Source organism: Rhinoderma darwinii, chromosome 7 (genome assembly GCF_050947455.1).
Source record: "Rhinoderma darwinii isolate aRhiDar2 chromosome 7, aRhiDar2.hap1, whole genome shotgun sequence".
Classification (NCBI taxonomy): Eukaryota; Metazoa; Chordata; class Amphibia; order Anura; family Rhinodermatidae; genus Rhinoderma; species Rhinoderma darwinii.
The window spans coordinates 83,253,049-83,269,162 of NC_134693.1; positions in this window are offsets into that span (position 1 = coordinate 83,253,049).

A 16,114-nucleotide genomic window follows, 5' to 3' on the forward strand; every position below is an offset into this window, starting at 1 on the left:
TTTCTTTCAGAATTGCTTCACAGTAAATCCCTTATCACAAATTGAGATTTTACCGGTTTCAAAATTATCCTTGTTTTAACTGAATATAATACTTTTAATGAATTTATAGAACTTTTTTTTTTTTATGATTGTTTCCAGATAAATAACTGTAATAAAGGGTTTAACGTACGTTAAATTATTTTTAGTACTAGAGAAAAGAGCAAAAAAACACGGCGCCAAGTAGCGGAATCAATAGTTTAAAGGAGCAAAAGGTACATAAATGCTCACCTGTTCAGTGGCAAATTACCGGCATGTAATTTGTATTGATAAGCTGCTGCCAATCCCAGACGCAACTCCCGTGGAGATGCCAACGTAATATAATAGAATAGCAAAAAACGGGATAAGCGGCGCTGCTTATGTAAAGTACGGTTTATTGGAAAGGATGCTACGCGTTTCGGCGCCGGACCAGCGTCTTCATCAGGCATGTCGCAGGGTTAAAAGACACATGTATATATACCCAATACCACAGGGTAAATGACAGACTGATTGGACCAGTTCAGACCAGCCTCCTGGTCCAAAACCGCCAAAACAGCAGGTCAAAGTTCAGCAATTAAAAAAAATAAAAAAAATAAATTTATGATTCATATTAAAATTTACAAACGAAGATTTTAAAGGAAATAATAAAGGACCTAACCAGGGGACATTAAAACAATTAGGACGGCAATACTAGATACAGTGGCCGGCAACGTTCAATGTCGATTAGGACATGAACAGACTTTAAATAATTAATAGATAGTAATAGAGCATATCAAACCGTAGAAAATAGTATGACATAACTCAGCTAATACCAATACTCCTAAAATCAAAATTACATAGCACAATAATAATAACATAACTACATAAAGCAAAAATAAAAGGGTTATTATATGATAGCAATAAAACGCTTATAAGAAGCTAAATCTAAAAGAAACAATTAAATTAATAGTCAGGACTTCAACATCATTATTCCAATACAGAAATATGGTTAAAAAGCAAGGTCAACAGTTACACAAACATAAAATCATCAATCCAGTGCGGACTCTGTAATATCATTAAGACCATTGGGATATAACGTTCCTAGTTTGTATATCCAGAAATTTTCCCTTTGTTTTAGTCTGGTAAACCTATCGGGTATATCAATAGGTATTCTCTCAATAGGAGTTACAGTAATAGTGCCAAAGTTACAGTTGTGTACAGCGGCACAGTGACGGGATACACTATGTTTATCGAAACCAGTCCTAACATTAAATCTGTGCTTGTTAATCCTATTTCTGAGGGTTTGGGTAGTACGACCCACGTATTGACGGTCACATGTGCATTGTAGTAGGTATATTACATAGTCACTCCCACAGTTGAGGAAGTTTTTAATCGGGAAACTTTCATTAGTATTTACCGATATAAAATTAGTTATTTTGTTCGCAATGTTGGAGCAACAGAGGCATCTTGGTTTGCCGCAACGATATGAGCCATTAGATGTTATCATTACTTTCTGAGGGTCATAATTGATTTTCCGTAATCTACTGGGTGCAATTAAATTTCTCAATGTTTTAGCCCTTCTATAAGTAATCTTGGGTCTAGTAGGAAGAATACTTTTCATATATTGGTCGTTCTTAAGAATGTGCCAATGTTTAATAAGTGTGGAACTAATTAATTTACTTCCTTTGTTAAAAGTAGTAATAAAATTGCAATTGAAATCTGTGGATTTCCCTGTATGAGGTACTCTGTGCACTCTTGCCCTGCATGAATTTAAGGATAACCGTGCTGGAGACCCTCTGACACTGGCAGCCTCTGTTTTACCTTCAACTATTACTCCGGGTTCTACCTTCAACTATTACTCCGATTAACAACCAATACCTCTTTTTTCATGATGGACTTCATCAGAGAAAGAGCTACCACTCATGATTGTCTTTTCACACAATTGACAGCAATGGATTCCCATGGGGATCGGACTGTGCTTGAAAAAAAAACAAACCAATATTGAGGAAATGAAGAAAATGACTAACTTGTTCCTGCAATTGGAGGATTTATTGAAAGAGGAATCCTTCTTAAGCATTGACTGTCGATTCTTGGACATTTATTTGTCAGAAAAAATAGCCCCTAGGGGCCTCAGGGTCTGCTTTAATACCCCATATCTGAATGATACTGATTTCTTTACTGAATGGTTAAAAGCTCTGGAATTGAGCAATGCAGGGCTTCTCAAATGTCTGCACAAAAAAAGATTTGACATTTGTGCTGGTCTGTTTAGAACTATAGAGGACCTGAGTGAGCAGTTAAGTTGTTTTTCTGATTTTCCAGATTACAAAAAATTGGAACTATCTACTATTGAACGTCTGCATGTATTTGAAAAAGATACCATTAACAGAAAAATGAAAAAACTCAAACGAGATAGAGATGATTATGTTGACAACAAGTTGGGGGATTGGACCTCCAAACCCCCTCCCACCATACGTCCGCTCATGGACCGTTATAATAATTATAAAAATAAACCTGATACTCCTCTCATAGACTTATCCTATGTAGCTACTTACCTGCAAACGCTGATGCTGCTGCAGAATCAACTGTAGCCTCTGGTGCCGGTGTCCTCGCTCGTCTGACACGATGCAGGACCTGTGAGTGACATCACAGCGTGATCTCTCGAGAACACGGCTGTGTCTGCACTGCCAGAAGCTGGGCGTTCAGAAGAGAAGTGGATGATACTTCTCATCAGAGCGCCCAGCTAGAAAAAGTATTAAAAACGCCCCCATGTACGCACATAATACACGCCCACTTGGACTTTTACTTTTAAACACACCCACTTGGACTTTTGCAAGCCTCATTTGCATAACTACAAAAATGGTCATAACTTGGCCAAAAATGCTCGTTTTTTAAAAATAAAAATGTTACTGTAATCTACATTGCAGCGCCTATCTGCTGCTATAGCAGATAGGGGTTGCAAAATCTGGTGACCGAGCCTCTTTAAGCACAAATTTGAACACACTTACCACAGCCAATTTGAATAAAGATAATGGCACATGTGATCACATCAGTTCGAATACGAAACCCATGGCCCTTATCTATAAGTCTGTACCAGTCTAGATTCCTACCGGCCATGCGCTGTCCCAATATTCCAATCCCACTAATCGTATAGTTCCTGTGAATTCTACTACCACGAATACCAAAAATATGTCAAAAAATAATAACCAATTGGGACAAATACCCCAACATGCATTCAAGTCCGCCAATTTGGACGCTCATCTTAAATTATTTAACCTCATCCCTGACACTCCGCCTAGTCTTACTTCTGATTTATTTTTTGAATCCCCTGTATTTAATGATTCTATTGACATTGATGTTGCATCACCTTTCCCAGCATGCTTGTTGAACATTTCTGTACATGACAACCCGGTCCCTTTGGACAATTTACATACGGTGACATATCCATTTAACATGACTACGGATGGTTTAGAACCCATTTTTGATAATACCATAGGAACAGTTTCTTTTTTAGGACTCCCATCACAGTTCACCAGACCCCCGATCACTCAGATTTCCCGATCACAAGATATTCTTCTGCCTATTTTAAAAAGTCCAAAATCCCAAACCATCACTGCCTTTTTTCCAAGGATACAAAAGATTACAATAAAAAGAAAACTGGAGGAAGAACCAGAGTATGCAGAGGGGGCAGACGCAAGCCCCCCCCTGCTTCCAAAAAAGCACAGACAGAAACAATCAAACTGTTTAATCTATCCAAATATAATCTTAACACTGATGAGACGAGTTTACTGTCCAAGGGCCTTTCTTTTTGCCCCACTACCTCTCCCGATGGTTTCGAAATTTTTATGGACCTTAAGGGTATGTGCACACGTAGTGACCAAAAACGTCTGAAAATCCAGAGCTGTTTTCAAGGGAAAACAGACCCTGCTTTTCAGACGTTTTTTGACCAACTCGCATTTTTCGCTGCGTTTTTCACGTCCGTTTTTGGAGCTGTTTTCATTGGAGTCTATGAGAAAACAGCTCCAAAAACGTCCAAAGAAGTGTCCTGCGCTTCTTTTGACGAGGCTGTATTTTTACGCGTCGTCGTTTGACAGCTGTCAAACGACGACGCGTAAATAACAGGTCGTCTGCACAGTACGTCGGCAAACCCATTCAAATGAATGGGCAGATGTTTACCGACGTATTGTAGCACTATTTTCAGACGTAAAACGAGGCATAATACGGCTCGTTTACGTCTGAAAATAGGTCGTGTGAACCCAGCCTTATAGGTTTATGCGTAAACTAACACTCTTACGACATTTTGCACTAGCACCCAAAAACTCTCTACCTGAGCTCCCACACTCCATGGTCTCATCATCCTCCCATTCCCCTAAGCCTATCAGTGTAGATGTTCGGCCTAGGTCTACGTTCTATCCCCTCCACCACCGTGGACCGGCTCTCGAAACTTTTTATAATCTGGTCAGTAATGATCTTAAAACAATAGAGCAACCCATACATTCTCTGGATAACCTTACGCGATCTGAGCGTATTTCATTAAAGAACCTCCAAAAGAACCACCAAATTGTTATACGGTCCGCAGATAAAGGTGGTGGGATTATTATTCAGGATCAGTTGGATTACACCAATGAGGCCTATAGATTACTGTCTGATACAAACTATTATGAGAAACTGCAATGTAATCCAATACCCTTTTTTCAAACTAAATATAAAAATCTTATTGAAACCGCTTTCAGGGATCAGATTTTAAATAAAAAAGAAAAATTATTTTTAACTGTTCCATTTCCTACTACACCATTCCTCTATCATTTACCTAAGGTTCATAAATCCCTATCTAATCCCCCTGGTAGACCCAACATATCAGGAGTAGGGTCTCTTACAAGTAATCTGTCCCACTTTATAGATATCCATCTCCAAACACATGTGTCTAAATTACCGTCCCATTTTACAGACTCAACTGATCTAATTAGAGAGCTTTTACACTTGCAAACCATCCATGATTTTACGGATCTTTGGTTTTTAACAGCAGATGTGTCATCATTATACACAAACATCCCACATGACCTTGGTATGCAGGCATCTCAAACCTACCTAATTTCTGATCCACGATTACCGAACAATCAGATCAACTTTTTAATGGAGTGCATTGATTTTATACTTCAACATAATGTGTTTACATTTGAAGGGAGTTTCTATAGGCAGATAAAGGGCTGTGCGATGGGGTCAAGATTTGCCCCATCGTACGCCAACCTGTACATGGGGGGCTTTTGAAGATTTTTATATTTATGGTAATGATAAATTTAGGGACAATATTATATTTTATAAACGGTATATCGATGACCCCTTTTTTATTATCAAAGGTGAGGCAACAGTTATTTCAGATTTTATTGAGCACCTTAATGACAACAACTATGGTATCTCTTTCACACACACATCTTCCCGTGAACATATTGACTTCCTAGATCTTACAATTATGAAAAATGGCCACCTCATTAGCACTAAAACACATTTTAAAGGAGTAGACGTGAACAGTTATCTGGATTTTAAAAGTGCACATTACCAACCTTGGCTAAAAAACGTACCCTTTGGCCAATTCAGGCAAATAAGAAAGAACTGTACCAATGACAAAGATTTCTCGACTGAATGTAATTTATTAAAAAGAACAAAAAAACTTCCCAACCAGCCTGATTATGGGAGCAGAATCTAGAGCAAAGACATTAACACAATTAGAGTGCATTAATCCTAGTGCTCGTACAGGGAAATCCACAGATTTCAATTGCAATTTTATTACTACTTTTAACAAAGGAAGTAAATTAATTAGTTCCACACTTATTAAACATTGGCACATTCTTAAGAACGACCAATATATGAAAAGTATTCTTCCTACTAGACCCAAGATTACTTATAGAAGGGCTAAAACATTGAGAAATTTAATTGCACCCAGTAGATTACGGAAAATCAATTATGACCCTCAGAAAGTAATGATAACATCTAATGGCTCATATCGTTGCGGCAAACCAAGATGCCTCTGTTGCTCCAACATTGCGAACAAAATAACTAATTTTATATCGGTAAATACTAATGAAAGTTTCCCGATTAAAAACTTCCTCAACTGTGGGAGTGACTATGTAATATACCTACTACAATGCACATGTGACCGTCAATACGTGGGTCGTACTACCCAAACCCTCAGAAATAGGATTAACAAGCACAGATTTAATGTTAGGACTGGTTTCGATAAACATAGTGTATCCCGTCACTGTGCCGCTGTACACAACTGTAACTTTGGCACTATTACTGTAACTCCTATTGAGAGAATACCTATTGATATACCCGATAGGTTTACCAGACTAAAACAAAGGGAAAATTTCTGGATATACAAACTAGGAACGTTATATCCCAATGGTCTTAATGATATTACAGAGTCCGCACTGGATTGATGATTTTATGTTTGTGTAACTGTTGACCTTGCTTTTTAACCATATTTCTGTATTGGAATAATGATGTTGAAGTCCTGACTATTAATTTAATTGTTTCTTTTAGATTTAGCTTCTTATAAGCGTTTTATTGCTATCATATAATAACCCTTTTATTTTTGCTTTATGTAGTTATGTTATTATTATTGTGCTATGTAATTTTGATTTTATGAGTATTGGTATTAGCTGAGTTATGTCATACTATTTTCTACGGTTTGATATGCTCTATTACTATCTATTAATTAATTATTTAAAGTCTGTTCATGTCCTAATCGACATTGAATGTTCCCGGCCACTGTATCTAGTATTGCCGTCCTAATTGTTTTAATGTCCCCTGGTTAGGTCCTTTATTATTTCCTTTAAACTCTTCGTTTGTAAATTTTAATATCAATCAGGTAATCCTGTTTTTTTTACCCCAGCATGTCACCCGCTTTTGCGGTCCATCATGCGTATCATTGCGCTTCACTTCCGGGATAGTGTTGACAGTGGTCTCCCTGACAACGCTCCACCATGCGTTCCACTGAGACCGCTGCACCGCTTCCGGATCCTATTGTGTATGTGTTTCCTGGCAACATACAACGGCCGATGTCTTTCTTTGCTTCTTTCACGTATGGATTTTGGTAATGCTTTTAGTTTTATTATCGTAAACTACTTGGTGGTACTTCCATGTACAGTTCATCCTTATTTGATTTGAATTGCTATTATCCCTTTTGTAATTCGGCATTTCGAGACAGGTTCTTAGAAATATCTGTCTTATTGTCGATGTACCTATTTAAATCACATTGCTGCATATTGTTATTCCCTGTCATATGATGTATTGCTTTGTTTTACTGTTGGTTCTAAAAAAAAATATTATTTTTTTATTGCTGAACTTTGACCTGCTGTTTTGGCGGTTTTGGACCAGGAGGCTTGTCCGAACTGGTCCAATCAGTCTGTCATTTACCCTGTGGTATTGGGTATATATACATGTGTCTTTTAACCCTGCGACATGCCTGATGAAGACGCCGGTCCGGCGCCGAAACGCGTAGCATCCTTTCCAATAAACCGTACTTTACATAAGCAGCGCCGTTTATCCCGTTTTTTTGCTATTCTATTAAATTATTTTTAGAGAAGATATAAAAGTTACAGGGGGGAATCTATTAATGACTTTATGGCAGTATTGTGGCATTAAGTTGCAAATTTTGTCAAGTTATATTCGGTACATTTCACTGCTCTCACCACTTTTTAAAAACTGGTGCAAGAAGTGAGAATGGAGCAACAGCTTTACTAACATTTATAAAGAAATAGGCATAAATTATGGTGAAAATATGTGCCTGCTCACAGCAGCTGTAAAAACGAATTTCTGACAGCCATAGATGTGCCAAATTTATTTAGATGCATGTGCCTTTTTAAACCCTTACCACCGCAGCCAGGTTTGGCCTTCCTAACATAGCCGCATTTTTTTAAATCTGATGTGTGAGGGGCCTGTATATAAGGAAAACAGTATGTGTTAACTGAGAAATGCAACTCTCATATTATATTCACAGAGGGAACACACTGGTCAAAATAATATAAAAAGTAACTTTTAAGCCGGATTTACACGAGCGTGTGCAAAAGGTACTTAACAGCTCCGTGTGTCAGCAGCATATGATGCGTGGTTGCGTGATTTTCGTGCAGCCGCCATCATTATGACACTATGTTTGTATGTTTGTAAACAGAAAAGCACGTGGTGCTTTTCTGTTATCATTCATACTTTTTACTGCTGTTGCGCGAACCACACACGTCACACGGAAATGCTTCCGGCTGGTGCGCGTGATGTTCACGCACCCATTGACTTCAATGTTCGTGTAGCATGCACCCAATGCACAAATATAGGACATGTCGTGAGTTTTATGCAGCAGACACGCTGTGTGAAACTCCCGCACAGTCTGCACGACCCCATAGACTAACATAGGTCCGTGTGAGGTGTGTGAACAGCACGCGCGTTGCACGGACGTATGGCACGTTTGTCTAAATAAGCCCTTAGGCTACACGCACGTGTTGCGTAATTTGGTGCAGAAAACCCATATCAAAACCGCAGGCAACGTCTGCACCGAAGGCCGAATTCCCACATAGTGTAAACGCTGCAGAATTTCCGCATGGAAATTCTGCAGCATTAACAGTAGCAGCAAAGTGGATGAGATTTAGAAAATCTCAAGCCCACACTGCAGAAAAAAAAAAACGCAGTGTATACGTCAATAAATTTATCAGCGGTGCAGAATTTAACCGCTTCCCCACCGCTCCCTGTAAATGCACGTCGGTGCTTGTTTGGCTCTGTGCAGCACCGGCGTGAAGTCATTTTCGCTGACACCCGGATCATGCTGTTAACACCTGCCTCTGGTCCCGGAGACATGATTGGGACCTGATTGATCCACATGATGTGACAATGCGAGGAAAGTTTGTTGTAGCAACAAACTTTCCCAAGATCAATCTCAAATTCCTTTTCCACTACTCCAACGTCACATACAATTAACAGTCCTGCATCAATGGCCCCTTTTGGAATCATGTACAATCAATACCACAGACCTTGGTAGCTAGACTTTACCAATAGATACTACTTTCTCGACCATTTATTTTTTAGGACTCACCTCTCAGTTAACCAAACCCACATTACATATAAGTTAAACAAATTCAGCCGATCTTTAACTAGCAATTTATCACACTTCATCGATTTTCCACATTCAACCCTTTTGTTTTGACGTTACCTTCCTAAGAGTCAATGCAGCTCATCAGAGAATTACGTCTGTTCAACACTACTAAAAATCTCTTATCCCTTAACTTTTTAACGGCTGACGTCACATCTCTTTACACCAACATTCCCCATGATAAGGGAATTGCCACTATCGAATCATTTTTGATCTCCAATCCCTCGATACCAAATAGCATTTTTGTCTGACTATCAAATTTATTCTGCATCATAATGTATTCACATTCCATAGTTCCATATACAAACAGATCAGAGGCGTAGCCATGGGCTCTCGCATTGCACCATCGTACGCTAACCTCTATATGGGTGAATTTGAAGAGTGATACATTTTAGCTAACCCTATGTTTACAAACAATATTTTATTAACCCGTTAGTGACCGCCAATACGCCGGCCACTAATGGGCTTTATTCTGATACATAAGCCTTTTTACGGCACTGCATCAGGATAAATAAAGCAGATAGCTGTCAAATCTCCCTGCTCTCAGCTGCCAGAGGTAGCTGAGAGCTGGGGGTGTCCCTGCTCGAACGTGTTAGATCGATATAAGTATCGATCTCACCCGTTTAACCCCTCAGATGTGGTGCTAAATAGCGTGCGCCGCATCGGAGTTGTTTTGCAGAGAGGGAGGGAGCTTGCCGAGTGTCTGCGTCTCTGATGGCATCCGGGGGCCTAATAAAGGCCCCCAGGTCTGCCTGTAGTGAATGCCTGCTAGGTCATGCCAGAGGCATGTCCTAGCAGATGTCTTTCTGTTTTAAACGGACAGGCAGTAATACACTGCAATACAAAAGTATTGCAGTGTATTATAATAGCGATCGGATGATTGCATATTAAAGTCCCATAGTGGGACTAGTAAACTTTTTCCCCTTACAAACTGCTTTACTATTAAAAAAACAAAATAAAGTAAAATTACGCATATTTGGTATCGCTGCATCCGTAACGACCCAGACTATAAATCTATTACATTATTTAACCCGCACAGTGAACACCGTAAAAAATTAAATAAAAAAACTATGGAAAAATTGCTGTTTTCTGTGAATCCTGACTTAAAAAAAATTTGATAAAAAGTGATCAATAAATCGCACCTACTCCAAAATGGTACCAATAAAAAGTCTTCCCGCAAAAAAAAAGCCCTCCTACAACTGCATCGGCGGAACAATAAAAAAAAGTTATGGCTCTTCAAATATGGAGACACAAAAACAAATAATTTTGAAAAAAAAAGCGTTTACTGTGTAAAAGTAATAAAACATACAAAAACGATACGAATTTGGTATCGTTGCAATCGTAACAACCCGCTGAATAAAGTTATTGTGTTATTTATACCACAGGTAAACGGCATAGATTTAGGATGCGAAAAAGAGTGGCGAAATTTCAGTTTTTTTTCTATTCTCCCCCCCACCCCCACCCCCAAAAAAAGTTAAAAGTTAATCAATAAATAATCTGTACCTCAAAATGGTGCTATTAAAAAATACAACTTGTCCCGCAAAAACAAGACGTTATACAGCTATGTCGACGCAAAAATAAAAAAGTTATAGTGCTTGGAATGCGACGATGGAAAAACGTAAAAATACCTTGGTCATTAAAGAGGCTCTGTCACCAGATTATCAAATCCCTATCTCCTATTGCATGTGATCGGCGCTGCAATGTAGATAACAGTAACGTGTTTTTTTTTTGTAAACAATCATTTTTGGCCAAGTTATGAACAATTTTATATTTATGAAAATGAGCCTTTCTAATGGACAACTGGGCGTGTTTTCTCTTATTTTCAACTGGGCGTGTATTGTGTTTGTAACATCTGGGCGTGTTTACTTGTTTTACTAGCTGGGCGTTGTGAATAGAAGTGTTTGTCAGCATCATATGTCAGCATCATACACTTCTATTCACAACGCCCAGCTAGTAAAACAAGTAAACACGCCCAGATGTTACAAACACAATACACGCCCAGTTGTCCATTAGAAAGGCTATTTGCATAAATATAAAATTGCTCATAACTTGGCCAAAAATGATCGTTTTAAAAATAAAAAAAATATGTTACGGTTATCTACATTGCAGCGCCGATCACATGCAATAGGCGATAGGGATTTTATAATCTGGTGACAGAGCCTCTTTAAGGTTTAAAATAGGCTAGTCATTAAGGGGTTAATTGTTATATAGACTTTAATTATTTTTTTTAAACATTACATTTTTATTGGTATATAACAATGAAATACAGAAAAGGAAATCCGTATAATAACTTTTCCTTATAATCATACAAAAATATCTGAACAAGTATGGAGATGCATTTCATTATCAGGTTTACAAGTTTTTTGTATTTAGCACATTCAGTTTACAATAATCTAAAGAACAAAGAAAAAATAAGAAATAAAAATAGCAAAAGAAACTAGGTTTCCATGGTACAATGAAAGCAGGGACCTGAGTTCCAATATGTTGTAACAGCAATACTGATTAGGACAAATTCACTATCACTCAAAGACTAATGAGGTCTTGAGAAGATTAGGTCTTAGGGCGGATATACACGAGCGTGTGCGCTTTTGCGCACGCAAAAAATACTGCGTTTGGCGTGCGCAAAAGGCACTTAAAAGCTCCGTGTGTCATCACATAGGATGTGCGGCTGCGTGATTTTCGCGCAGCCGCCATCAATATGACACTCCGTTTGGATGTTTGTAAACAGAAATGCACGTGGTGCTTTTCTGTTTCCAAACATACTTTTGACTGCTGTTGCGCGAATAACGCGTGTCCCACGGAAGTGCTTCCGTGTGGTGCGTGTGATTTTCACGCACCCATTGACTTCAATGGGTGCGTGATGCGCGAACAACGCAGAAAATAGGACCTGTCGTGAGTTTTACGCAGCAGACTCACGCTGCGCAAAAATCACGGACAATCTGCCCTGCCCCATAGACTTGCAGAGGTCCGTGCAACACGTGTGAAAAACACGTGGGTGGCACGGACGTATATCGCGTGTTGTATTTGCTCCTAAGCCATAGATCCCATCTTTTATGGAACAGATCTGATTTCTGTACCGCAGAGGCAGACATACATTCGAGCCAGCAATTATAATTCATAACCCTAATAATATCTGCTATCTTAATATTTTTCTTTTCCTTCCAAGTGGAGGCAATCAATTGCCTAGCAGAGATTAGCAAGTATTGGACAATGGTTTGGAATGAGGTTGGGAATAAATTCAAGTCTATTGAAAGAAGAGCTAATTTGGGTTTTGGGAAGATAAAGAAGAGGCTGGACGCAGCTGCAGGCTTAAGGGAAGCCGACATGACCGTCCTGGTAGGGAAAGGGTTAATGTTACGAGGTCAGGGAAAGTTGAAGGAGCTGAAGGAGGGACGGGGAGGAGTTAAGGGGGGCGGGGGGGCCGTTACTGCGCTTCCCGCTGTTTCTCGGCATTGAGCCGGAAGCAGCGGGAGGAGTAACACACAGTAAGCAAAGCTCCCCGTTGCCCGGTTTTTTAGTAATGGCAGAGGCCTTGATTTTAGAGCGGCTGCGCGCCGCTGCTGTGCACCACGGTCCCGGATGGCTGGAGGAGACCGTGGCTGCATTAACGCGGATCCCGGACGCCGTTTCGCCACGTCGGGCACGGCGTTCGGGGTCTGTTGTAAGGGACAGGCTCCCCTCCCCCGGCCCCCCTACGAGCATGGCTATGGCGGCGGGGGGGGAGTCGGCAACAACCGCTCCTGCGCTGGGCAGGCAGAGAGCGGTGGCAGGGGTGACGGCGATGCAGGCTGTGTCGACCCGTCCCTCTCGGCGGTCCCGACCTCCAGAGCGCCTTAGTCCGGAGGTAGTCCCGCGGACACGGCGTCGCAGAGGGAGCCCGATCCCGGACGCTGCAGGCCAGGCAGCTGGGAGGACCGCCCCTTCCCAGGCCCTGCGTCCTGGCAGGAATCCCAGGCCGCGACGGGGTCCGGCGGTAAGCAGGGAGTCGCAGGCCGGGCTCCCTGTCACCCCTCCCCCATCAGATGGAAGATGTCGAGAGCAAGGTACGGCCGCCCCGCATGGTGATGTTCCGGCCAGGGGGCAGGCTTCGTCAGGATCGTCTAGACGGACGACTAGATCTGCAGCGACGTCGAGGCAACAGGTCCGGTCGGAAGTCTGGGTCCCGGCGGTCGGGCGGCAGGTTGCCGGCCCATCGGTCAGCGCGTCCTCATCCCCTTTCCGAAGATGTCGTTGGGAGGGACAGTCGTCGGCGAGAGAAGAACTGGAGGAAGGTGAACTGGACGTCTATCGTCGAGGTCAGGATGGTCCGGCTGACGGGAACACAGCGCCTGTGCAGCCCGGTGAGTGTATAACTCCATTATTGTCTTATCCAGCGATTTTTATGTCGGGTGTCGGCGGGGGGGCTGCTAGCATAGCATCGGGGGCCGGTAGTGGCGCGGGCGGACGCGACGGAGCGGGTTTGGCAGATTTAGTGGGTTGCTTACGGGAGCTGGTGGGGCGCCTTGATAGGGCCGCGGCGCCGGTAGTAACGGAAGTGTCCCCTGCGGTAGTTTGGGAAGGCCCCAGGGACGTGGGATCGTTGCAGGCGCGTCCTGTGGTGGCGGTTAGAGAGGCGGTCGCGGTGTCGGTGCAGACTGAGGCACAGAAGGACGAGTGCGCATGGACGATCGTGCTCGGGGGGAGGTGTATGTTTGTTTTGAGGGTCCGTTGGGGGCGCATTTAAAGCAGGAGGTGCGTGATCGGATCTGGAAAGATGAATACGTTGAAATTTTTTCTCTCTTGCCGCTGGCTAAATTCAATTTGGATAAGAGCAAGCGGGATGAGAGTAAAAAGGACGAGGAGGAACGGCGGCGGTATAGGCTTATCCCGCAGACGTTCGTTAATTGGTCGCAGGCGTTCGCCATATTGGCTAGTGTGATAGGGGAAAAGGCGCCGGAAAATTGTTCGGCGTTATTTTGTTATTTTGATGCTATTGGGGAGGCTCATAGGGCGTATGGGGGTCAGGCGTGGCTGCGATATGATGAGCAATTCCGTCAGCGGAAGGCGGTTCGGCCGGCGATTCGGTGGGACCAGAAGGATATTGCTCTCTGGTTACGGGTTACGGCTCCGGTTAGGCAGCCCTTTCCCGGGAGCGGTGGCCAGGGAGGCCAGTCTAGTCAGAGTGGACCAAGCGGCGGGGGAAAGGCGGGGTTTTGCTGGCAATTCAATGAAGGCCAGTGCAAGTTTGGGGCCACGTGCAAGTTCAAGCACGTGTGCTCCGAGTGTAATGGTGCATCACACGGGGCGGCAAAATGTCTGCGGAAAAAGAGGTCCGGGAACCAGCACGGGGCTGGTCAAGGGGGTGTCGCCGGTGAGGGTGGAAAGGATGGCCCCTTATCTAAATGAGTATCCGGATAGGGCGGCAGCTAAGTTGCTTTATGAAGGGTTTAGTGTTGGTTTTGTTATTCCTCCGCCTCCTTATGAGGTTCCGGTTACGCGGAGAAATTTAAAATCGGCTTACTTGCATGCGGAAGTTGTGTCGGAAAAGTTGTTAAAAGAAGTTTCGTTGGGGCGCATGTCGGGGCCATTTGTGGAGTCGCCGGTGAAAGATTTAGTTGTGTCCCCTTTGGGTATTGTCCCTAAACGCGAGCCCGGAAAGTTTCGTTTGATTCAACATTTATCGTATCCCAAAGGTTCGTCGGTAAATGACGGGATTGATCACGAGTTGTGTTCCGTAGTTTATACCTCATTCGATAAGGCGGTGGGGTTAGTGCGTGCTGCGGGTCCGGGGGCGCTGCTAGCAAAAACCGACATCGAGGCGGCGTTCAGGTTGTTGCCGGTGCATCCAGAAAGCCAACGGCTGTTGGGTTGTTTTTGGAATGGGGCCTTTTACGTGGATCGGTGCCTTCCGATGGGGTGTTCTCTTTCTTGTGCATACTTCGAGGCGTTTAGTAGCTTCGTGGAGTGGGTAACGAGGGGAGTATCCGGGGTCGATTCGTTGATCCATTACTTAGATGATTTTTTGTGCGTTGGCCCGGGGGGTTCGCCGGTTTGCGGTAACTTGCTTCATGCCCTGCAGAAGGTGGCGAGGGATTTTGGGATCCCTTTGGCGCCGGAAAAAACGGAGGGCCCGGTAGCGACGATTTGTTTCTTGGGAATCGAAATTGACTCGGTGGCAATGGAGTGTCGGCTCCCGGCGGATAAGTTGGGTGCTTTGAGGCTGGAGGTGCGACGGGCTTGTAGAAGGAAGAAAATGTCGCTGAGGGAGCTTCAGTCGCTGCTGGGGAAGTTGAATTTCGCCTGCCGGATTATGCCGATGGGGAGGGTGTTTGGTAGAAGGTTGGCGGCGGCAACGGCGGGAGTGCGGGCGCCGCATCATTTTGTGAGGCTCAAGGAGGAGCACCGAGCTGATCTTCAGGTTTGGGATGACTTCTTGGGCCAGTACAATGGTCGCTCGCTATGGATGGCCCCAGCGCAGGATACGAGTGATCTGAATATTTTCACGGATGCGGCTGGGGCGGGTGGCTTTGGAGCTTACGGGGGAGGTCCGTGGTGCGCAGGTCAATGGCCGGCTAGCTGGGTGTCCAGTGGATTGACGCGGAATCTGGCCCTGCTCGAGCTGTTTCCCATCGTGGTGGCGGCTACCATTTGGGGGGACAGGCTCAGGGATAAGAAGGTCCGTTTTTACTGCGACAACATGGGGGTGGTGCTTGCCATTAATAACATCACGGCGTCCTCTCCTCCGGTAGTTCAATTGTTGCGACATTTAGTGTTGGTGTGTTTGTCGTTGAACGCGTGGGTGGTGGCGGTGCATGTCCCGGGTGTACGGAATTGTGTGGCTGATGCTCTTTCTCGCTCGCAGTGGGACCGGTTTCGGCAATTGGCCCCGGGAGCGGAACGTCTCGGTTTGGCGTGTCCGGATCATCTATGGGATCTGGTATCGGTCCCGTAGAGCAGCTGTTACAAAGGTCTTTGGCGCGCACGACGTGGAGTGCTTATGCTGCTTGT